Source organism: Palaemon carinicauda, chromosome 7 (assembly GCF_036898095.1).
Source record: "Palaemon carinicauda isolate YSFRI2023 chromosome 7, ASM3689809v2, whole genome shotgun sequence".
NCBI lineage: Eukaryota > Metazoa > Arthropoda > Malacostraca > Decapoda > Palaemonidae > Palaemon > Palaemon carinicauda.
In genome coordinates this window covers 134,715,585-134,741,774 of record NC_090731.1, presented here as the reverse complement: position 1 = coordinate 134,741,774, position 26,190 = coordinate 134,715,585, and the positions used below count along the sequence as shown (strand labels likewise).

Genomic DNA, 26,190 nt, shown 5'->3' with positions numbered 1-26,190 from the left:
ATACATACGAAACTTGTGAACTTAAATTTATAACTTTCACAGAGTCTGTTTCACTTAACTTTATAACTTTATCCTCGAAATTCTTCAAAACATCGGCAAATACATTTGCAGAGATTAGCTTTACCACAACCTTATTTCTATTTATATTCTGAACACCTTTCATGTCACTAATTCCTAATTTCATATGATTAAACAACACATTACTAACACTTTCCATGGTCACATAAGGCGCTGTAAAATGCAGGCCAAAGGAGTCTTTCCTCCTGAGAGCATGTTGTGTATTATAAGCCATCTTAACTAACCTGTTTTTATGTTTTGATTAACTGCCAGTTCTGTGTTTCTTGGAAACGGAGGGAGAGCGGGAGGGAGAGCGGGAGGGAGACACTACGAGCCCCTAACCCCCGAGGCAAGTCGCCTCAGGGCATACTCGTTCACCGGCCAAGAAGCTGGTTCGCCAGGTGTGTAATCAAAAGTAAATTTGCCTAAATTACAACACTGTCTTGGCACATATAACACTATAAACACACCGCTAGTATCACATCACTTTTATACACTGCTGGAACAGTAGAAAAACGAGAAAGAGCCCATGGTATAATCTCAAAGTTGAGAAGGACAGGAGCACTTGAAAACACGTCTTCCTTCTTTGCCCGACCAAAGTGAAGTCCAGAATTCAACAAGAGTAGACAGCGTTTACTGGAGAACAACCTTTTAGACTTGTCAACAGCTGTTGACCAAGCCAGGGCTTTGGAGTCGACTCGGAAGAATTCTGTACTTTATGCGACAAATCGGTGTACAAATCTAGAGAGTGCAAATATTAACCCCACCCCAGTTGATGAGTCCCCTGAAACTACTGTACTAGCTGCTGTTGCTACGCCTCCGACATATAATACAGCAACTAAATGTTATTTTTGTGGCTATCCGAAGCATCTCAAGATTAAATGTCCAGCACGTGAATCAATTTGTCATAAATGTCAAAAGAAGGGCCACTTCTCTAAAGTTTGCCACTCGACTGCTACTGTTAGTAGACATGTTGGTGCTTCTTCCACAACTACAAATAGAAATGAGTCTTTATTTCTAGCCGCTATTACTTCTGCAGCAGCTCCCTCATGCTTGTCCAAAGCCATTACTAAAATGTCTGTGAATAGAACCTCAATAGATGGTTTGATCGATAGTGGGAGCTGAGTAAACTTTGTGCAGCCAATTATTGTCAAGAAATTGTTGTTGAAAGTGCAAAAGAATCGTAGTGAAGTGTCAATGGCATCGGCTTCTTTGTCAGTTAAAACAGATGGTTTTTGTAACGTGAATTTGCACATCGGTGGCAGAGAATATCAGGATGTCACCCTGTTCATTCTTCCAAAGCTCTGTTCTGACATAATTCTGGGTCAAGACTTTCAAATATTGCATGATAGTGTGACCCTAAAGTATGGAGGTCATCTACCTGCTCTAGTTATTTGTGATCTAAGCACCATTGAAGTAGGCCTATATCCTCCTGAACCATTTGCTAATTTCAAACATGATTGCACACCCATTGCCTCCAAGTCACGGCACTACTCACTTCCAGACCGGCAGATCATTGAAAAAGAAGTGCAGAGACTTCTCAGAGAAGGAATCATTGAACCAAACAACTCGCCTTGCAGGGCTCAAGTGGTTATAGTGAAGAATGAAGCTAGAAAAACACGTCTAGTAGTGGATTATTCAGAAACTATTAATAAGTTCACTTTACTTGATAGCCATCCATTGCCACGTATTGACGACACCGTTAATAAAATATGTTCACATAAGGTATTCAGTACCATTGACCTTAAAAGTTCCTATCATCAGATAACTATAATTGAGAAGGATAGACCTTATGCAGCATTTCAAGCCTGTGGTGGACTTTACCAGTTCACACGTATTCCATTTGGAGTCACCAATGGAGTAGCTTGCTCTTAAAGAATTGTGGACTCGTTCATTGCAGATGAGAAACTGAAAAGTACCCATGCTTACCTAGACAACATCACTATTTGCGGCTTGACCCAAGAAGAACAGGAAAATTTGACGATGTTTATAGAGGCCTACTATCGTTTCCAGAGGCTGTGTAATAGTGTTTTTCCCAAATATCTAACAAACAGGCTTATGAATTTCCATGAAACTACAGCAATGAATGTTTCAAACATTGGCCTAATTTTTGGTGGTACAATGAATTGACAGATGTGCTTAATTAACCCGTTTACTCTTAGAAAAAAAGAGGAACTTCTTCCCTTCCTTCAGAGCGTTTCGAAGAAGTGTTACTTAATCACGTAACTGTGACGCAGAGGTTCCCAACCCTCCTTTGGTGTTTACACCTATGGCTATCCTAGTACTCCCCCCCCCCCCCTTCCTTCTTGCCTTCTTTCCTTCATACCCATTCTTATTGGGCTACCGAGTAAATCTCTGTTAGGAAAGACTGTGTATTGCGCATATAAAATGAGCCGGAAGAGCAATAAAATGTTTTATGGTGGTAGATAATGATTAGATGGTTAACACAAATTATCAAACATAATAGAAGAGGTTTAAAACAGGGGTGTGGAATCGCACTGAGAGATATTCTACTCGAACTCCTACAAATTTTAGATTTGCGACTGAAAAATAAAATAAAATAAAAAAATAAAGTAGAAACATTAGTAGAAATAGAAAACAATTTTTTTCCTTGAGAGTGATGATGAGTAAAATGTATAAGTGTCCATTTCTTGTTTTTTCATCCCTCATAATTCTATGGTTTCCAGCAATTGGTGATAACATTATTTTGGAAAAGCAAAGCTAATGAATACTTTGATACGAGTATATCAGCTTGGCATGTAGACAATGCCAATGGATTTCTCAAAGTAAGGTTGATTGGTTCATTAATTGAAGTCTGGTATAATTCCAGTGACAAAGTCGCAATGGTATTTGTTACATACCTTTTAAGTGACAAAAATAGGTACTGGTACTTATAACGTAGATAAATATATAAAACTATAGGTTGAAATATAATAAATCTTATGTATGTATGAACACACACACACACACACACACACATATATATATATATATATATATATATATATATATATATATATATATATATATATATACATATATATATATTATATATATACATATATATATATATATATATATATATATATATATATATATATATATATATATATATATATTATATATATACATATATATATATATATATATATATATATATATATATATATATATATATATATATATGTATATATATATATATATATATATATATATATATATATATATATATACAGTATATATATGATTTCAAAATCTATCAAATGATCGATGTCAATGCCCTTAAATGAAACATCTTTTAGAAGTCTACCTTCTTAGGAACTCAAGCTACTCTCTCTGGTGAAATTTATATGATAAATTATATCAAACAATGCTCTCTGTCATTTTCTTCCTGGCAATTGATGTATCGAGTAACCTGTGTTGTATGGAAGAATGAGTCCCACGGCTTAACCTAAAGAAAACTATATTTCTATTGCGTTACCAACACTCGCTTGAAGTGCGAAGTGTAGGGTTAGCATGGCTTCTTTCGTCTCCTGTCATAAGTCTCATTCTTGATCTTCAATGTAAGTGAGTGGTTAAGATATAAAACGTTGGTCTTGTGTTTAGGTAAAGTCTAAAGTCACGAATCACATTACCAGGTATGCTGAACTTTTACTGACAAAGAATTTCGTATTGCTTGGGGTAGGTCATATGACAATTATCTATGGAGTTAAACAGGCGTTTAACAATTCGGGGGATGGGAGGTACAGGGTAAGAAACGTTATAACAATGTCACTGAGGGACGTCATTACTTTTGCGAATGTGTGGGTGGCTAAGACTGGCTTTAGCCTCATTTTCTTAAGTAAAAAAGTTAATGAAACGTAATTGGCAATGCACAGTATTTCCCAAAATTGGGCCATTGTATGAAGCGCTCCCTGCTTTGATATCATGGAAATCCATCAGTTATTTTAGGAGTTATTTAAAAAAAAAAAAAACACTATTACACGGCCTCTGGAAACGATAGTAGTTTACAATAAAGACAAATGTATGTTTTCAACAAAGTGCTTGAATATTCTAGGATATGTCCTCGAGAATGGTGATTTAAGGCCTGACCCAAAACGACTGCAACCGTTGTATGATTTACCCGTGCCTACAAATATGGAATCATTACGATGAACACTTGGACTATTTGCATACCACTCTCAATGGATAGTGAACTATTCAGCTAAAGTACATCCACTCAGTTCAAGTACCTCATTTCCAATAACTGAAGCTGCAGTAAAAGCTTTTCATAGCCTGGTGAATGATATTGAAAATTCAGTGGTAGAAGCTATTGATGAGTCGGTCCCATTTGAAGTGAAGACTGATGCATCTGAATCGGCTAGAGCTGCTGTTCTAAATCAAATGGGTCGTCCAGTGGCATTCTTCTCAAGAGCTCTATAGGGACCGGAGAAACGACATGTAGCCAGCGAGAAAGAAGCCCAAGCCATCATTGAAGCCATTCGTCACTGGAGGCATTAAGCTAAAGAATGATAAAATCACACGCTGGAGAATGGAATTGCCTTGTTATGATTTTGATACAACTTATCGTCCAGGTGATCAGTATATTCCCCTGACACTTTTTCATTGAGCCCTTACCTATTTGATCTGGTCATGGGATTAGTACCACAAGTTATTAGAGATCAGTCTCCTTGGTGTATGCTTTTTGCTGATGATACTACACTGTGCAGCACTAGGCGAGAGGTAGTAGAAGAGAAACTGGAGGAATGGAGAAGAGAAATGGAAAATAGAGGATTGAAGATCAGCAGGAAAAAGACAGAGTATTTGAGATTGAAGAATGGGGAGAATTGGGAAGTTAGTTTACAAGGAGAGAGATTGAAAAGAGTTGAAAATTTCAGGTATTTAGGATCAACAGTAGCAGAGAAGGGTGATCTGGGGCAGAAATAAACCACAGAATACAAGCAGGATGGAAGAATTGGAAAAAAGTGCGTGGAGTACTATGTGACAGGAAAATAGGGGTTAAGCTGAAAGGTAAAGTACACAGGACAGTTGTGAGACCGGCAATGATGTATGGAGCGGAGACGTAGGCAATAGAGAAGACAGAAGAGAAGAAACTGGATGTGATAGAGATGAGAATGTTGAGATGGATGTGCAGGGTGACCAATAAGAGATAATATACGGCATGAGGTAATTAGGGGTACCACAGGAGTTAGAAAACTATCAGATAAGATCCAAGAAAGTAGACTGAGGTGGTATGGTCATGTCATGAGAAGAGATGACCAGTATATTGGGAGGAGAGTGGTGGAAATGGAGGTACAGGGAATGAGAAGGAAAGGGAGACCAAAGCGAAGGTGGATGGACAGTATCAAGGATGACCTTCGATCAAAGGAATTAACCGGTGATGAAGTGTGGGGCAGAGGTAGATGGAGAACGCTGGCCAGAAACATCGACCCCACATAAAGGTGGGAAAAGATGCAGACAAAGAAGAAGAAGAAGAAGAAGAAGAAGAAGAAGACACTTTTTCAAGAGCATATTGTAGTGCGACAGTTAATGATCAATCTTCCTTATTCAGTCTACATGAAGCATTGTACCATCCTAGAGTAACTGAGTTATATCATTTTGTGAAAACTAAAAATTTACCATATTCAGTAGATGATATGAAAAAGGTTATTGCTTCCTGCAAGGTATGTGCAGAGAACAAACCTATGTTTGCTAAAGTGGATAATGCTAGGGTGATAAAAGCCACTCAGCCATTTGAAAGATTGAACATGGATTTCAAGGGACCTATACCCAGTAGTGACAAGTATAAATATTTCCCGAATATTATTGATGAATATTCTAGATTCCCATTAGTATTCCCTTATAGTAATATGTATACCTCACTGTAATTCAGTGTCTTAGTCGGTTATTTCCTATATCTGGCATGCCAGCTTATGTGCACTCTGATAGAGGTGCTTCCTTTATCAGCAAGGAACTGCAAGATTTTCCTAACAGTAAGGGTAAAGCATGTAGTAGAACCACTTCTTATAATCCTGAAAGTAATGGACAGGTTGAAAGATGCAATGGCATAATTTGGAAGGCAATTACCATGACTTTGAAATCAAGGGTCTGCCTGTGGAGTGGTGGCAATCAGTGTTGCCAGATGCCTTACACTCAATTCGCTCAGTCTTTTCAACAGCTACGAATGCTACTCCACATGAGAGATTACTAAACTATGCCCGCCGCTCTTCTACTGGAGCTTCTATACCATCCTGGTTATGTGAACCAGGACCAGTACTCCTATAGCGGCATGTTCGCAATTCTAAAAATGATCCGTTAGTATATAAAGTATAGCTCTTGCTGGCTAATCCTAATTATGCACTTGTTAAGTGCCCAAATAGAAGGCAGACTACTGTCTCAATCAAGCATCTATCTCCAGCTGAGTCTCCCCTACCTGTTGAATAGTCATTTCCTGATCCGGGAGGACAGCCAAAAAAATCCCATAATGATGAACCGCCTGTTCCTACCTTAAGGAGATCAGGTCGTATTACCCGACCAGTTGATAGGCTTAATTTGTAATGTGTGTTCTATGCGTACTGTGATTTAAGTTTTATATGTTAGATTAATATCATACAATAACTTAATTATTTAATATGGAATAAATATTATATTTTAGAAAGTGAAGAATGTCATAAGAGTAGCTACTAAATTACATACAAGTAACCATGTTATTACTGTGTCAGTTGGCAACAGTGTTTTTGTTTGTATTTAGATACTACTAATTACTGTTATTCAACAGGTATTAGCTATTATGAATTACACTGTAAACTATTAAACTCCCATACTGTTATACATACTACTATTATATATGTATATCAACTATTAATGATTTAGGCTTAATCTTATGACAGATTATTATTATTATTTTTATTATTATTATTGTTATTATTATTATTATTATTATTATTATTATTATTATTATTATTATTATTATTATTATTATTATTATTATTATTATTATTATTATTATTATTATACAATAATATTTATATCTTATTTGTTATTACAGGTTTCACCTGGTTAAGGAATTCAGATCAATAAAGCCTAGATGGAGGCCAATATTTTAATTATCCCAATTGCCAAATCGACTGTCATATCAGAAGGTATACTCGGGCACACTTTTCTATCTTATTTATCTTCCTTTTTCTTCACTTAAGTTTTTATAGTCTATAAATGGAATATATGTTTTAATGTTGTTAATGTTCTTGATATAATTTATATTAATCATTATTTCTCTCGTAGTTTATTTCCTTCTTTCCTTTCCTCACTGGACTGTTTTCCCTGTTAAAGCCCTTGGGCCTATAGCATCCTGCTTCTCCAACTAGGGTTATAGCTTAGCAAGTAATAATAATAATAATAATAATAATAATAATAATAATAATAATAATAATAATAATAATAATAATAACAATAATAACAATAATAATAATAATAATAATAATAATAATAATAATAATAATAATAATAATAATAATAATAATAAAACAAGAGTGATGTGGGGGGCTGCAATATATAAAAAGTGCTCTGAAATGAAGGGAAAAAAATATTGAAAAATATATTCTCGGGTGTACAAAAATGAAGGAAAAATAAGGAAACCACCAACGAATTATTGGCAAGAGTTGTCCATGAATATTAGGTAAATTAAAGCTAATACACATTCAAATTCGACAATGAAATGTTGATGAATGGAAACTTACTTGGAAGATAAGGCGAGCTTAGAAATATACAACAAATAGAATAGAACACTGAAAGCACATATAATGCATGTTTTTGTACCATTGGTATTTTTCATAGCAAGATTGGATCTTGTGAATAGACACGAAGTGAGTAAAAGTTATAGATTTTGGGAACATTTAGAAGATCAAGTACAGTTTGTTTCTAGTTTGCCTAAATACGGAAAATAAAGAAGTGAATCAATGGAATTTCAATAACCATATGAAGAGGACAAAAATTAACTATTGGGATAGTTTGTTTAGTGAAGATAACAATATGGAAAGTAAATCCTATACTTAATTTTGAGAAAATTATGAAAGACAGAAATTCTTCTTCACCCAAGGGGTTACTGCACTGTAATGGTGCAGTGGCCACTTTCCTCTTGGTAAGGGTAGAAGAGACTCTCTAGCTTTTGTTAGCAGCTCTTCTAGGAGAAGGACACTCCAAAAGAAAACCATTGTCCTCTAGTCTTAGGTAGTGCCATAGCCTTTGTACCATGGTTTTCCACTGTATTGGGTTAGAGTTCTCTTGCTTGAGGGTACACTCGGGCACGCTGTTCTATCTTATTTCTTTACCTCTTGTTTTGTTAAAGTTTTTATCGTCTAAATAGGAGATATTTATTTTAATGTTGTTACATTTCTTAAAATATGTTATTTTTCCTTGTTTCTTTTCCTCACTGGGCTATTTTCCCTGTTGGACCCCCTGGGATTATAGCATCCTGCTTTTCCAACTAGGGTTGTAGCTTAGCAAGTAATAATAATAATAATAATAATAATAATAATAATAATAATAATAATAATAATAATAATAATAATAATAATAATAATGAAATGTCAAAAACTGATACAACAGCTCACTAATACCTGAAGGGCCGTTACAGAGACAGTCTCTCTTCCGTGAACAATGTAAACAAACCCCGCATTCCATTCAAAGAATTTGACAGGTAAATACAAAAGTAACAAGTTCGCGTTTATTATTGTTTGAATCACTGTAAGACTTATCAAAAGTTATTTTGGTGTCCTGAATATGTAGACTTTAAAACAACCAGAGTGAATATAGTTTCGTGTACTGGAGATATTTCAAATGCCAGAAGAGATATTTGCAAATTATGGTCTAGTTAGACTGCATTCTCCGTTGACCGAGAATCATTTAATAGTAAGAAGGGTAATAAGCAGATATCTTAATTTATAGCCAAATAGGCAAAATTATAGAACAGTCGTGGTGAATGTAGTTCGTTGGGACAGGGTAAGATAAGAGTACAGCAGTTTAAGGATACGGCTCCTAGGTTAGGCTAGGTGGAGAACCTTAGGTTAGGTAGGAAACATTCGGTTAGGTGATGTTCTTGTGTCTGTAAAATGTGGTTTTACACTCTGTCCCAACAAATTACAAAGGCTCCGAACAGTCAAATAAACGGTTTGTAGAAAATACGACGCTGCAGCTCGTCGGTCGGACTTTTGGTCCCCATTGACCAACACTGAGGACAATACGAATCCACCAGGGTGGTGTAGGAGCAGAGTCCAAAGCAAGTTCCCCCTCCAGGGGAACATCTCTCTCGTCCTCGAGAGAAGACCACTTGTGGGCAGCGGTCTGAGTATGCTTACGCTTCTCCCCCAAAGGCGGGGAACGGGCGTTGTCCTAAGCATTGTTCTCCACCAGGAGAACAAACCTCTTCTCTGGGAGAGGAAGCTTCCGAGCTTGGACAGTCTCCCCCTTGGGTGGTTTCTGTAAAACATTAACCTCCGGGGGTTTGTCGGGTGGAGTTCTTGACCCATCATCACCCTGGGCGTGCTCCTCCCACTGCTGAGAGGAAGCGCCTTTTTGGACCTTGGGTTAGAGTTCTCTTGCTTGAGGGTACACTCGGGCACACTATTCTATCTAATTTCTCTTCCTCTTGTATTGTTAAAGTTTATTATAGTTTATGTAGGAAATATTTATTTTGGTGTTGTAGCTGTTCTTGAAATATTTTATTTTTCCTTGTTTCCTTCTCTCACTGAGCTATTTTCCCGGTCTTTTCCAACTAGGGTTATAGCTTAGCAAGTAATAACAATAACAATAACTCTTTCCTGTGAAAAAGGCGTCTTAAGGCTGGAGACCCGTCATCGATCTCTCGGCTGTGAAGAAGTTTGTTCAACAAACTCCGTTGCATGGAAACAGCAGATACGATCAGACAAGCCGTAAGACTGCAGGACTTTAGGTGCAAACTAGATCTCAAGGATGCATACTTCCAGATCCCAGTCCATCTGTGATCAAGGAAGTATTTAAGGATCATCCATGATAAAAAGCAATACCACTTCAAAGTGCTGTGATTTGGTCTCTCAACAGTACCTCAGGTTTTCATGAGAGTATTCACTCTAGTGTCAACTTGGGCCCACTGGATCAGCATCCGTCTCCTAAGATACCTGAACGGCTGGCTGATTCTAGCAGACTTGGTGGCAGCCCTTCTTCAGCACCGAGACAGATTCTTCGTTTGTTCCGCAACTGAAATACAAACCACGCTATTTAATATGGGTAATTACTTTCGGCGTAGCTGAAATGACGAGCTATTAGAATTTTAACGAGGGTTTACTACCCCACCGCTAGTTAGCGGGGGGTATGGAGGGTAGCCCCCCCCCCCCACACACACACACACCTGTGCTTGAGCTCACTTTGCTCTCGGCTTGGGTAGTAGTCGGACGTGTCCGCTGTCACCCTCGCCTTCTTTGACAGCCATTGCTAAACTTTTGATTGCTTTTCCTTTGACAGAGTGTGTGTGAAGTTGGCCTCTGCGATGTGTAAGAGTCCTGGATTACCTGACCGTCCTTGTGGCACGTATATGTCGGCGGTCAAAACGGACCCCCACACCTTGTGTCCTTCCTGTAGGGGCCAGCGGTGTGATAAGAATAATGTGTGTGGTGAGTGCAGGGAGTGGTCTACCTCCCAGTGGGAGAGGTTTTCTCGGCGCCGGAATAAGAAGTCCAGACGGGATATTTCTCCTTCGAAGGTTTCTTTGAAAGGAGAAAATCTCAAGGGCTCTTCTTCCGTGTCCCAAACCTCCTCCGAAGCTCCCACTCGATTGGTTTCTTCCGAGAAACTATCGAGTGGTAGCGTAGGCCGTAGTTCTGTTGACCGATCTCGGGGTTTGGGAGAGGGAGTTGCCTCCCATAGCGAGGCAGCTCCTCCTCCTCCCCTGGGGGAGGATTTTAATGTAAATGTGTCTAATAATGATTTGTTGCAGCTTTGGGCTTCCTTGGGGCTTGATGGTTCGCCCTCCAAGGAAGCCTTGTTTGACATGATCAGGTTGGGGGCAGCTGTCAAACAATCGCCGAATTTAGCAGAGGTTGACGTTGACGTTGTGGCAGAGGCTTCCAAACCTCTGCTCCTGATGTTGCTGATGTAGCTGAAGGCTTAGTTCCCCCCTCCGAACATCCTTCGAGGGAGGAATTAAGTCCAACGGTTTCTCCTGCTGGTGATTCTCCCCCTCGGGTGAGTTCACTCACAGAGACTCCTCTTCGGAGGACTGCTGATGGTCAGCCTGCTGATCCCATGGCCCCCAGAGGGCGTATAAGGCGTAAAGCCCGCCTTCCTCTTCGCCGTAGAGGCCTTCCTTCACCTCACAAGGGTGTTAGGAGGCGCCTCTTAGGTTCATCATCTCCGCAGTCCGCAGCAGAGGAACCTCGCCGTCATTCTCCGACTCTACCAGCTACATCCCTGGACCTCTCCGCAGATCGTTCGTGATCTTCTTCGGTGGAAGGTCGTCCTTACAAAGGACACGCCGACCTTCCACCCGCCAGACCTGCTGACCTGCTGTCGCTGTTCCTGGCTGCTGACGCGCTGTGGGTGCCAACTCATCCCATTGTAAAACGGGCAATGGTCCCTTCGGGGCACAAAGGGCTTTCACACAAAATTGTGCCTAAGTCCCTTATGCGCCAGGTCTCCCCTGCGCACAAGCGCTCGCCTGCAGAAGTTCCTCTTATAGCACGGCAGCGCTCACCTGCGCGCCAGCGATTTCTTGTTTGCCAGCGCGCCAGCGCTCGCATACGCGCCAGTGCTCGCATACGCGCCAGTGCTCGCATACGCGCCAGCGCTCGCCTGCGCGCCAACGATCTCCTGCGCGCCCACGATCTTCTGATTTGGGCGCAAGGGGGAAGGTAACCTCTTGCCCTGCTTGCCAGCGCTCACCAACGCGCCATCGGACCACGCCTGCTTGCCATCCTTCACCTGCGCGCCATCGCGCGCAGTCTCCGACGCTCGCCCACGAGATTGCACACGCGCGCCCTGCGCGCCCACCTCCACAACCAGATGTGCACTCTCATGCGCGCCCGCGCGCAAGGGATATTTGTTCCTACACTAAATACAAACCCTCATTCTTTACTATACGAGATATTCTAGCGCGAGCTGGAAAATACGGCAGAAAAACTTTAACAAGATCGTTAACGACCGGACTGGTAATTACCTACCTGACAGTGGTGGGGGACCGCCGGTCGGTAGCTGCTGTTTACCTTCAATCGAATTCTAGCCATCGCAGTAGTAACACCACTGCTCCTGCTTTATTTGCTGGCAGACTAGCCTTTCTTTTTTTTTTTTTTTGAGTTTTGATTAATCCTTTTTCTTTGTAGATGATGTCCTCTATTTTGAGGAAGTGTTCATGACGCCTTTATGTCACCGCTGGATGTGGATCCTCTTCCCTATGCCCCGTTACGGAGGTCATGGGTGTTCTGCTACCCTTCGGAGGATGGGTTCCCCTGTCAGGTATGTAGAAGGGGTCTTCACAGTACTTTCTGCTCCTTCTCCTCCACTTCATTGTCCTCCCCTCTATGGAGGCTAGGAGGGAGAGATAGAGAAGAGTAAAAGGAGTGTTCGCACTCCTTTGCCCAATCGTTCTCTCTGGAGTCACAGGCGACATAGGAGGAGACATAATCGTTCTTGCTCTTCCTCGCCTTCTGTCTCTTCACGAGATGTCTCGCCGCTAGACTAAGCGCTCTCGTCACAAACTTAAGAGCGCTTCCTTCTTACCCTAACGTAGGGCATCAAGAGCGTATGCGCCAACATGCGCATACGCTCCAACAAGAGCATAACTCCATCAGGCACCATGCGCTCGCCTGCGCACAAACTCCTGCGCGCCACCAATCTTCTGCGCAATGGCATTCTCCTGCGCGCCAGTGCTCTCCTATGCACTCCTGCGCGCCAACATTCTCCTGCACGTGCGCAAATGCGCCCAACACCATCCTACACGACAGGTAAAACCTGCGCGTCAACTTTCTATTGTTAGAAGGTCTTCTAACAATGCAGCCATGCTGCCTTCTCCCGCAGCGGCAGTGCTTAACATTGCGCTAGCGCTTTGCAACACGCCAGCGCTTATCAACGCGCCAGCCTTCTCCCGCATCCGCAAGGATATGCGCGCACGCCCGCCCGCCCATATGATTCACCTATGGGGAATTTTCTCCTACGGCTCGCACAGACGTGCGAGATAACTCTCCCGCACACCCGTTTACGCCTTCATCTAGATATTCTCACCGAAGAGACAGGCGAAATAGGAAGAGACGTTATCATTCTCGCTCTTTCTCGCCTTCTGTCTCTCCCCGAGAATTCCTGCCACGAGATTATATACACTCGTGCCACAAACCTGAGAAGAATGATCCCTCTCGTCATTGTTCTGCCTCGCTGTCGTCGTCGTGTGAGGGATCATCTAAGAAACCAGGAGCGTGGCCAAGGGCAAAGCACGTCCTAACTTCGAACCCTCTTCTTCGCATATTAGTTTGAGGGTCTCCGTCCGGTTTAGAAAAAGTCAGATAGAGCGCTTCTCCTTGTTTTTCTCTTTATCTTAGAGAGATCGCTCTCGCCTTTGAATTCTCGATCTCTGACCCTTTGGGGTCCTGTGACAAGGAAACCTTGGTTTCCCGGTGAGCTATCCCTTCGTTTTCTCACAGCTAGTTGCTGAAACCTCGGGTATTCGTGTATTTAGACTTCCGTTTTCCCGTTGCTCTAGCCCTTCGGGTTCTCGAAACACAAACTCTAGGGGCACGCACGTTCACGCTGAACCTTCGGGTTCTCGCAACACAACCTCTAGGGGCACGCACGATCACGCTGAACCTTCGGGTTCTTGTGACACAAGTCATCAAGAGTGTTACTCTTAGGTCAGAGTCTTCGGACTCTTGTCACGCTGAGTGTTCGCGTATGCCCATCCAACACTACGCCCATAACAATCAGAAGTTTTACTCTTATGGCAGAGTCTTCAGACCCCAATCACGCAGGTGTTCGCACACAATTAGCGCTACACACGCAAATCTCCGATCATAGACTCGCGGGGTCAATCCCTCGCTCCCGTGTTTCAGACAGGACAACCTCCCTAATTCCTTTGCTCCCCAATGAGTTAAGGATTTCGAGTCTCTCGGAAACCTCGAAAGAAGATGCAGGGGTTCGCCCCTTCTTCTCTTCGGTTGAGAGCAGAAGGGAAAAGGGAAACGTGCTTAAGAGACTAAAAGAAAACACCCAGATAGCAGCGACATAGAACGCGATGCCGAGGGCTTCGGTCGCTCTGTTCGTTATCCTGCGCTTCATGCGGCAGCTCATTGTCAACCTGCAACTTGATCAACTTATTGGGAAACTTAGATTGCTGACAGGAGGTTCACCTCCAGGGATTAGAGATCCTTCCCTTACGAGGGAGTGATAACCTTTCTAGGAATTGGACTGCGTGAAAGATCCATCCCCCTTCCGAGGGAAAGCTTCCCCACTTCAGACAGTCAGCAACCTTCCCTCCTTCGTAAGGAGTTGCGAACAGCTCAATGAGTTTTACCTCTGCTATCTCGTCCCCGAAGACTGTGCTTTCTCCCCTGGAGCTGGGGAAAAGCAAGTCTACGGCTTATGCCTCCTTCGGGGGGAACTTCTCCCTGGGAGTATGCTTGGCTCAGGCGATGTCCTTCATCGGGAGGACTTTTCTCTCGTTCACGAGAGGAGATTTTTACGCCTACGTTTTTTCCGTAAAACTGGGAGAAAACTTGCCTTAGGCGATGCCCTCCTTCAGAAGATCTTCTCTCTCGTTCGCGATACAGAGATTGTTACGCCTTCCCTTTTTTCCCTTAGAACTGGGGGGAAAGCTTGTCTTAGACAATGTTCTCCTTCGGGAGAACTTCTCTCTCATTCGCGAGAGAGATTATTAAGCCCATGCTTTTTTCCCCATGAATAGGGAGAAAGCTTGTCTTAGGCCAAGTCCCTGTTCGGGAAGACTACTTTCTCGTTCACGAGAGGGAGATTTTTTCGCCTACGTTTTTTCCCTAGAACTAGGAGAAAACTTGTCTTAAGCGACGTCCTCCTTCGGGAGAACTTCTCCCTCGTCCGCGAGAGAGAGATTATTACGCCTATGCTTTTTTCCCATAGATCTGGGAGAAAGTTTGTCTTAGACGATGTCCTCCTTCGGGAGGACTTCTCACTCGTTCGCGAGAGAGAAATTATTAAACCTACGCTTTTCCCCATAGAGAGGGGAGAAATCTTGCCTTTGGCAATCCTTCCTTCGCGAAGACTTTTCCCTCGTTGAGAGAGAAAAGTTAATACGCCTGCGCTTTTCCCCATAGGGCAGGGAGAAAGCTTGTTTTAGGCGATCTCCTTAGGGAGAACCTTTCTACCAATCACGAGAAGAAACTTGTAGGAGTTTACTGATCTACGCTCCTCCCTCTTACGCTTTTTGGTTCTCCTCCAGGGGCGGAGTGAGAGCCTTGTTTTAAGCGGCATTCTCCCTTGGGAGAACAAATCTACCCTGCGGAGGAGTTATTTTCATCCCTGACGTTCTCCCCCTCGTGCTGGTAGGAGACGTCTTTTTGATCCTACTGGTTCCCCTCACGTTGACCCCTCGGGGTCTCGTAACAATCACTCTTTCGCCGGGCGTGATCGGGAGCCTTTAAACTTTCATCATGTTTATCCTACGGGTTCTCATGACCTTAAGAGTCCTTCAGGCCTCTGTCCCGTTGGACTTTCGAGTTCACACGACTTGGAAGCTTCGAGTTTCAGTTATGCGGAGTAGTCGGGCTCTCGTAACAATTAGCACAGTGTGTCCGTGCACGCGCACAATTAGCGCTATGCACGCGATCATCGTCATTAAGAGTTTACTCTTATGACAGAGCCTTCCGACTCTCGTCAGCGGTCTTCGCCATTACCTCCAGACACCCCGACTTCTACCATTCTACCCCTTTCAATAAGAAAGATACGAGGGGTAAGATATAAGGTTTGTCTGCTACTCGCGTCTCCACTTTTTCCTGTAATAACACGCAAGGAATTATCGTAGCCTGAGGATTCCTCGTGAGTGCTGCAGTCGAGGGACTTAAAATCCTCCTATTTAAGGACTCTAAGAACTTTGTGTTATATCGCATGCCTCGGCGATTTGCATCTGTCTCCTTGACCCTTTGACTCTCAAGCCTTAGACAGGCTATGTATTGACAGTCTGGGGTTCGAGTCCCGCCCAGACTCGTTAGAGCGTTCAGTGCCTACAACCTTACCATCCTTGTAAGCTAAGGTTGGAGGGAGCCTATAGATCTATCTGCTGAGTCTTCAGCAGCCACTGCCTGGCCTCCCCTGGTCCTAGCTGGGATGGAGAGGAGGCTTGGTCGTTGACTATATATGGTCAGTCTCTAGGACATTGTCCTAACGGCTAGTGCAATGTCACTGTCCCTCGCCTCTGCCTTTCTTGAGCGATCTTTAAACCTGGTCTGTTCTCCGAGCTCAGAAACGTCAACCTTCTCCTCTGATCTTAGATCCCCTCACGGCGAGGCTCACACCAGACTATCCTCGAAGAGACACTCAACTCTTCCAGGCTCTTCTCAGTCACAGAAGCCTCGGTAAGGAAAGCGACTTCAATGTCCCTTCTTACTTGACACATGGTCTGATACAGTCGGCTACCTTGCGAGCCACGAGGACTTGTCAAACCAAAACTCTAGGCAGACCCTACAAGAAGTCCTAACTGCTTGGGCTAAGACAATGGACTTCTTAATCGCTACAACAGCGACAATGTGAAGCAATTGGATCCTCAAAAGGAAGGATCATTAGTTCCCAGACTTCCTTTTGTACCTCAGTGAGGAAAGCGTCTCTCAGTCTCGGCGATTTAGGGCTATCGAGCAGCCTTGAGCCTCATTTGTAGACGGAGAAAGGGTTGACCTCTCTGCACCTCAGTAGACATCACCTTGGTTGTTTCGGTGTTGGAGTGATCTTGCCCCCCCACTTGAGATTAGACCATCTCCTTGAGACGTGTCTTACGTTCGCTGAAGGGTCTGCCCTATGTGCCCTTAAGAGCCTCTGACTACTCTCTGAACATTAAGACTGTCTTCGTCGTACCTCTGTCCTCTGCTAAAAGGGTCAGTGAGCTTCATGGTCTGTCTTACGTCACCCATTCTAAGAGATGGGGGGGGAGGGGGGCGAGTGTCTCACAACTTCGTACCAGGCTTGGTGGCTAGATTCATAATCCTTCATCTACCGATGGGAGATTTCGAGAATTTCCACTCTCAATAGGTAACACAGGATGCAGTCCAGTCGTTACTATGCCCAGTCAGGGCGTCAAAGAAATATCTGAGGCGCACTAGACTTTTCAGACCACATCTCGGTCATCTCTTCCTTGTACCAACTGGGTAAAGAAGAGAATCTCTCGCAACACCATCTCTTTCTGACTTAAGAAGTTATTGCGAGGTATTTTCACGGAGCACAACCCAGAGCACATCAAGTTAGGGGAGTGGCTGCCTCACTGGCGTTTAAGAGAATTTTCTCAGTCTCCCAAGTTCTAAGTGTTGGGGTCTGGAAACGCCAATCTACATTCACTGCTCACTATTTGAGCGACGTGACACATAGGTCTCTAGACACCCTTTTTATTGGGCCTATTGTGACAGGTCAACAGATGCTGTTACTACCTTACGCCCTTTCAGGGGACAGTAACCATTGGTTGAGGATTCTGGGTTACACTAGGTTTTAAGAGGACATCCATCGATCTTCTTCGTCTCCTTCTCTCCCACATCTGGGGATCCTAGCCTGTATCCAGTTTCAGCTGGACTCACCAATGGAAATAAGGTATGATACTCATCTGATTCCTCTCACAGAGTATAAGTTATACTCGTGTTCACAAGGTTTCCCCTTGGCAAGGTCGGGGGAATCCTAAGTTTGAAGGGGTCCGAGTCGAATGGTCCTGACCCACTTCATCCTGAAACATTTGTCTCCATGAAGTTGCAAACCTTCAGTCGTACTGAGATTCTGGGGATCTACAAAGAAAGAAGATAACGGAAGATTTTTGCTTCAAAAGAATCTAGTCTGAGGACTATCTTCCCTAAAGATAGGGAACTCCTTGGCCACCCTGACCTCAAGACTAAGTCTCCTATAGTAAAGAATGAGGATTTGTATTTAGTGTAGGAACAAATGACAAACTTATAACAGAGTTTGTATTTTTCCTAACATATAAACCCGAATTCTTTACACAAATCTTCCCTCCATCACCGCCCCCCTAGGATAGTCCTAACTAGAATCCGATTGACGGTAAACAGCAGCTACCGACCGGCGGTCCCCCACCACTGTCAGGTGGGTAATTACCTGTCCGGTCGTTAACGACCTTGTTAAGGTTTTACTGCCGTATTTTCCAGCTTGCGCTAGAATATCTCCTATAGTAAAGAATTCGAGTTTGTATGTTAGGAAAAATACAAACTCTGTTATAAGTTTGTCATATCTCCTGCTCGTGCGCCCCCAACGTTATCGCCTTCATGAGCTCTTCGGCCAGATCCTGCGAGCGCTCATCCAGCCTTCTGCGCGCCCTCTGCCATCTCCAGTCCGCCCGGGCAACCCAGGGCAAATCCCATCGCGCGAGGCTACAGGACAACGCGTGGCCAGGTCATCATTGCCACGTTCCCCCCCCCCCCCCCCCCCCCCCCGCAAGCGCAGAACAGCACGCTCGCCGGAGGGAGGGAGGATTCCGGATAGGTTCGGGGACTTTTCTCCTTCTTCTTCTTTTCAGGCAAACCCTCCTTTGGTAACTCGTCATGGCGATCGAACGATCCCCTTACCTCCAGACGGAGTTTCTGACAGCACAGCTGTCAGTCAGCAGCCTTGGTTCAGGTCCCTGGTCAGAGCGGTCATGCAGGCTTTTAAGCCTGTTCTCTCTGAGCTGGGCCACAAATCAGTGGCAGCTTCTACTCCCGTGAAGAGGAAGAGAGGAGTATTTGACGTGGTAACTTCTCCAAGGGCGAAGCTGACTCCTCGGAAGTCTTTGAGGAAGGCCTCCTCACCCCCCCAGACTTTCACTCCCTCCCCTTCGGACGAAGATTTCCCGTCCTCAGGGGAGTCACGTGAGGTGAGTCGTTCCCCCATCGCACCAATGAAGGAAACCTCACCTCGCGCCGGGAAGTCTTCTCGGGTAGGGGTGGAGAAGAGCCTCCCACCATCACTGTTGGAGTCCTGCATCCCTTCCAGGAGGGAGTCGAAGGATTCTAAGACTTTACCTAAGTCATCCTCAAGGATTAGACCGGAGCCAGCCAAGCCCTCAGAGAAGGTCCACGAGTCCCCCCAAGAAGAGCCTTTGGGGACAGGAGACTTTGCTGCTAGCCCTTCAGGAGGAGAGCTACAGGAATCAGAGCATGTGTTCTGGCAGGTTCTGACCCTTATGAGGAATCTCAATGGTTTTCGTGGATCCAGAGATTACCCCCTCGTGAGAGCAAGAACACGGTCTTGGACCGAGTCTTTGGTACTCAAAAACCCTCAAAGGCCAGCGCGGCTTTGCCCTGGTCTCAAGGGGTTAAGAGTGCCAGAGACAAGGTCGAAGGCCAGCTCTCCGAGCTTGCCTCCTCCAGCCGCTCCAGCGCTGGTAACAAACTCCTCCCGCCTCCTCGTGTCCATCACAGGAGGTACTTTGACATCATGGAGGAGACTTATTTAGCTCTTCCCCTACACCACTCTTTGGAAGAGCTTACCAGGGGAGTCCCTCTAGAGAGACTCTCCAACTGGCAAGTCTCGTTCTCAGCAACGGAGATCCTTAGCCAGGAGAAGGTGGCGAAGTGTGCCATGCAGGCAACTTCGTGGCTGGACATCTGGCTAGGGTCTCTGGACATCCTGTTACGATCTGAGGACTTGTCCAGAGAGAATACCAGGAAGGCCATGGAGACCTTTTTACTCTTAGGCACTCGTACAATCGAGTTTGTGGGCTAATACCATCTTGAAACGTCGAGATGCGGTTTCTGAGAGATTCCACCAAAAGGTCCCCAGTACCGAGATCAGCAGGCTCAGACATTCTTCCATCTTGGGGAAGAATTTGTTCGAGCCTAAAGACGTGGAGCAGGCGGCTGAGAGGTGAAGGAAGTCCAACCAGGACTCTCTCCTACATAGAGCTTTAACATCAAAGCCCTATAAACCTCCAGCAACACAGCAATCACGTCCTACCAAGACCACGAAACCGGCAGCTACAACGAAGACAACGGTGTCTAAGCCCTTTCCTGTCAAGGACAAGAAAGGCAAAAAGTCTTCCAGGGTAGGAAAGAATCCTAGGGGGAGTGGCCGAGGCCGCAAACGCTAGGATTGGCTGTCCCCCTGCATGTCCACCAGGGGGGGGATGCCTACAAAGTTGCGCAAACAGGTGGCAGCAACTCGGGGCCGATTCCTGGACGATTTCTGTAATCAGTCAAGGATATCGCGTCCCGTCCACAACATCTCTACCTCCCCTGACAGCGAATCCAGTGTCGTTGAGCTCTCTTGCCATGGGATCGGCAAGGGGGCAAGCCTTTCGGGAGGAAGTCGAGACCATGTTGAAGAAGGGCGCTCTCCAAGAGGTCGTCGACGGATCCCCAGGCTTCTTCAGTCGACTTTCTTGTAAAGAAGGCGTCTGGAGGCTGGAGACCAGTCATCGACCTCTCAGCTCTGAACAGGTTTGTCAAGCAGACCCCGTGCAGCATGGAGACGGCAGACACGGTCAGACTTGCAGTGAGACCGCAAGACTTCATGTGTACACTGGACCTGAAGGACGCGTACTTCCAGATCCCAGTCCATCCGTCTTCAAGGAAGTACTAAGATTCAGCCTAGACAATAAGATCTACCAGTTCAAGGTGCTGTGTTTCGGTCTCTCCACAGCACCACAGGTTTTCACCAGAGTGTTCACCATAATATCGTCGTGGGCACACAGGATCAGCATCCGTCTCCTCCGTTATCTGGACGACTGGCTGATCCTAGCAGACTCGGAGTCAGCCCTTCTTCGACACCGAGACAAACTTCTGGGACTTTGCCAAGATCTGGGGATCATGGTAAATCTCGAGAAGTCTTCTCTGCTTCCTACTCAAAGACTGGTATATCTAGGCATGATCATGGACACCAATCTCCACAAAGCCTTCTCATCAGACAACTGGATAGCAAAGCTGAGGAGGGTCGCGAGTCCTTTCCTCAGACGAGAAGAGCATCCAGCCCAATCGTGGTTACGTCTCCTCGGTCACCTCTCATCCTTGGCCCGTCTAGTTCCCAACGGTTGCCTCAGAATGAGATCTCTCCAATGGCGACTCAAGTCAAGTAGGAATCAAGGTCACGATTCCCCAGACCTCATGATCCCTATGGGTCCTGCGGACAGACGGACCTTCGGTGGTGGGTGACAGACGAGAACCTACGAAGGGGAGTGGATCTTCTCGTCCTCCCCCCGGATTTGATGTTGTTTTCTGATGCCTAAAAGAAAGGGTGGGGGGCCCACGTTCTGCATCACAGGACCTCAGGCCTGTGGTCAGAATCAGAAAAGTGCCTCCATATAAATCTGTTAGAAATGAAGGCCGTATTCCTGGCCCTTCAACAGGTCCAACAATACCTGGCGGGTCACTCTGTGGTGGTGATGAGCGACAACACCACAGTAGTGGCTTACATCAACAAGCAAGGAGGTACCTTTTCAAAGCAGCTATCCCATCTCGCAGTAGAGATACTGAGATGGACTGAAGTCCACTTGATTCCACTATCGGCTCGCTTCATTCCAGGCAAGAGGAATGTGCTCGCCGACAGTCTGAGCAGAGCGTCTCAGATAGTGAGTATCGAGTGGTCTTTGGATCATCTAGTAGCCAACAAAGTCCTGACTTTGTGGGGTTCCCCGACTGTGGATCTGGTCGCTACAGCGCTGAACTTCAAGCTCCCGCTGTATTGCTCCCCAGTCCTGGATCCCAAGGCACTCTGGCAAGATGTCTTCCAACAACGGTGGGACAACATCGTCGTGTACGCCTTTCCCCCGTTCTGTCTGATGAGGAGGTGGCTCAACAAGTCCAGAATATCGGTCAATCTCTCAACCCTTATAGCTCCGCTATGGCATCACGCGGAATGGTTTCCAGAACTTCTGCAACTCCTAACAAAACTTCCGAGAGAACTCCCTCCACGACACGAGCTACTCAAACAACCACACGCCAACATCTTTCACAAAGCCGTAGCTTCGCTACGACTTCACACCTGGAGACTATCCAGTATCTCCTCGCTGAGAGAGGATCTTCGCAACAAGTTGCGAACAGGATGTCTGGACACCTGCAAAGGTCATCCGCAGGGGTTTACCAGGCAAAGTGGCGAGTTTTATGTGGTTGGTGTCGTGGAAGGGGTATCTCTCCACTCGATGCCACTATTCCAGCAATAGCGGAGTTCTTCGTGTATTTGCGAGAAGAAATGCGCCTTTCAGTCTTGGCAGTGAAAGGCTATCGCTCAGCCTTAAGTCTAGCCTTCAGGCTCAAAGGAGTGGACATTTCTTCCTCGCTGGAACTTTCCCTACTCATACGAAGTTATGAACTTATCTGCCCTAAGTCGGAAGTGAGACCTCCTCCATGGAACATGGTTCGAGTTCTCAGGTCTCTTAAGAGACCTCCCTACGAACCATTACGCCAGGCTTCAGATCGCCAACTAACTTGGAAGACGGTGTTCCTACTAGCTTTGGCCTCGGTCAAGCGAGTCAGTGAACTTCATGGTCTCTCGTATGACATCGCCCATTCAAGTGGATGATGGGGGGAGGTAACGTTCAGATTCGTCCCTGAGTTTGTCACTAAGACCCTCGGTTTGACTCTTTCCAGATTTCGAGTCTTCGTTCTGTAACAGATGACCCAGACCATCTCCTACTGTGCCCAGTAAGGAGTCTGAGGCTATATCTCAAAAGAACGGCTGCAGTTCGTCCCCAAGTGCAGGCATTGTTTGTGAGCACTGTGAGAACAAAGAGGAGGGTTACCAAGAATACTATCTCGGCATGGATTCGCAGTGGTGATCCATCTGTCCCTGAATCCTGACCCTCCTCTGTCACGTCGCCCTAGAGCACATGATGTCAGGGGCGTAGTTACGTCCCTGGCCTTCAAGAAGTACTTTTTAGTGATGCAGGTTCTACAAGCAGGGGTGTGGAAGCGTCAGACAACCTTCACAAGACGTGACCCACAGGGGGCTCGATACGTTCTCTATCGGCCCTGTAGTGGCTGTACAACAGCTGGTTTAAAACCTCACACTCCTTAATAGACAAGTAGCAGAAGGTTGAGGACATTGTTACCCGGTCTTAGTCTGCATGAATGAAAAGGTTTGTCTGGCCCTTATTCTTTTCTTCATCCTCCCCTCTCTTGGGGAAAGCAGCATCCTGGGTTATTGGCACAACTGACCTCGAACCTCTGCAGGTAAACCATGTTTCCTTGTGTTCCTAGTACAGTATTAAGCTAATACTGTCACGTCCCCTTACCCTGACGAGGTGGTATTGGGAGAATCCTAGCCTAAAGTTTCCATCTAAAGGACTACAGGTTAACTTCCTAGGACGAGTCACACTTCATACCTTCACACACAGCTTACGTAGGCCGCAGCCCTTGCGTAGCAAGGTTCTAGCGGGGTGCAGGGACTCCTTATTGTTGAGTGCTGACACACTCAGATACTGAGTCCCCAGGCAAAGCCAAAAGCCAGTACTGGCTTGGACTTGCCACCCTTCCTAAGGGGTGAGTCACCCATATTAAATAGCGTAGTTTGTATTTCAGTTACGGAACAAATGACAAATTCGTAGGTAATTTGTATTTTTCCTAACTATACAAACCTTAGCTATTTAATCAAACTTGCCCGCCAGCCCTATCCCCCGTGAAGTCCTACCTCTAAGCAAAGTGAGCTCAAGCACAGGTGTGTGTGAGGGGGGGGGAGGGGCTAGCAAGCTACCCTCCCTACCCCCCCCCCCCCCCCCGCTAACTAGCGGTGGGGTAGTAAACCCTCGTTAAAATTCTAATGGCTCACCATTTCAGCTACGCCTAAAGTAATTACCCATATTAAATAGCTAAGGTTTGTAAAGGTAGGAAAAATACAAATTACCTATGAATTTGTCATATTTTACCAAGATCTGGGATCATGGTAAATCTCAAGATGTCTTCCATGCTTCCTTCTCAGAAACTGTTATACAGTACCTAGGTATGATCATTGACACCACCCTGCAGAAAGTCTTTCCATTAAATGACAGAATCCAGAGTCTGAGGATAGTGGCAAGCCCCTTCCTCCAACGAGATGCTGTACCATCTCAGTGGTGCTCACGTATCATAGGCCACCGGATATCCCTGGTCCGTCTAGTTTGCAACGGCCACCTCCGAATTTGATCTCTTCATTGACAGCTAAAATGCAGGTGGTTTCAGCACGAGGTCTTCCCGGATACGCTGATCCCTGTGGGACCCGAGCAGCGCACGGACCTGAGAAGGTGAGTGGCAGATGAGAATCTCCGCTGAGGAGTCAGCCAAGGCTCTTTTCAGATGTGTCAAAAGAAGGATGGGGGTCCCACATGCTGCACAACAAGGCCTCTGGGCTCTGGTCAGAGTCCAAAAGGTACCAGCATATAAATCTCTCAGAGATGAGAGCAGCCTTTCTAGTCCTACAACAGTTCCATCATATCCTGGCGGGTCACTCATTGAAATGCTAAGATGGGCAGAAGACAACTTTGTGCCCCTATCTGCTCACTTCATTCTAGGCAAGCAGAATGTGCTTGCAGATAATCTGAGCATAGCCACTCAGATAGTGGGCTCTGAGTGGTCTTTGAATCACTTAGTAGCGAAGGAAGTCCTGACTTTGTGGGGTTCCCCGACTGTAGATCTGTTTGTGACGTCCCTGAACTACAAACTCCCTCTCTACTGTTCTCCAGTCTCGGATCCCCAGGTTTTCTGGCAAGATGCATTCCAACAACAGTGGGACAACATCGACGTTTTTCGTCTTTCCCCCGTTCTGTCTGATGAGAAGGGTGCTCAACAAGACCAGATCATCCAAGAACCTGTCTATGACCCTCATAGCTACACGTTGGCATCATGCCGAATGGTTCCCGGATCTTCTTTAGCTCCTGACGGAGATCCTGAGAGTACTCCCTCCATGACACGATCTACTCAGACAGCCACATGCGAACATCTCCCACAAAGTTGTAGCATCCCTACGACTTCACGCTTGGAGAATATCCAGCATCTCCTCTCGCAGAGGCTTGTTGCGAAAAAGATGTTTGGATATCTATGGAGATCTTCAGCAGCCATCTACCAAGCCAAATGGATATCACTATTTCATCAATAGCGAAGTTTCTTGTATATCTTCAGGAGGAAAAACTTCTCTCAGTCTCGGCAGTGAAAGGCTATCGCTCAGCCTTGAGCCTCGCCTTCAGGTTGAAAGGAGTAAACATTTCCTCTACATTGGAGTTATCCCTCCTCATACGATTTGAACTTACCTGTCCTCAGTTAGAAGTTGGACCACCCCCATGGAACATGGTTCGCGACCATCAGTCTCTGAAGGGTGCTCCTTAAGAACCATTATGCCAGCCAGTAGATCATCACCGTACTCTGAAGACAGTTTTCCTACTCGCATTGGCTTTGGCCAAGAGAGTAGTTAATCTATTGTCTTTCCTACGACTTCTCCCATTCAAGGGGATGGGGGGAAGTAATGCTCGGCTTCATCCATGAGATTATCTCCAAGACTCAAAAACTGGGAGTAGCAGATCCTAAATTCGGGCCCTTCTAAATTGGGAGCCTCCGTAATGTAACCGATGCTCCAGTTCAACTGTTAATTTGTCCAGTGAGGCGTTTGAGGTACTGTACTATTTCAAAAGGACAGCAGTAGCTCACCTCCGAGTGTCAGCACTTTGTCAGTCCACTGAAGATCAAGAGGAGAATCACCAAGAACACCATCTCTGCATGGATTCACAAGGTTATAAAGCAAGCATTGAATCCCAGCCCTCCAACTAGACAACCCAGAGCTCATGATGTGAGTGGCATCAGCACATCCCTGGCCTTCAAGAGGAACTACTCTGCGACGCAGGTCTTACAAGCGGGCGTGTGGGAGCGTCAGACGATTTTCACTGCCCATTACCTGCAAGATGTGACCCACAGGAACATGGAGACATTCTCCCTTGGCCCTCTGGTGGCTGCACAACAAGTGGTTTAAGTACCTCAGGCTCCTTGAGAGACAAGTAGCAGGTGGTTGAGGGCAGAGGTTACCCAGGATTAG

General features: G+C 45.3%; 1 protein-coding gene across 2 annotated transcripts in view; it reads left to right on the top strand.

The window, feature by feature from the left end:
- Positions 1-8,657: 8,657 nt before the first annotated feature.
- IFT20 (intraflagellar transport 20) overlaps positions 8,658-26,190 on the top strand; it is a 94,400-nt gene continuing 76,867 nt past the window's right edge. The window contains exon 1 of one of the 2 annotated variants that reach the window (XM_068376355.1): positions 8,658-8,731. The gene's annotated coding sequence lies outside the window, so the exon portion shown is untranslated. Of the gene's footprint in view, positions 8,732-8,817; positions 8,944-26,190 lie in introns of those variants that run through there. The other variant, XM_068376356.1, reaches the window with a different exon arrangement.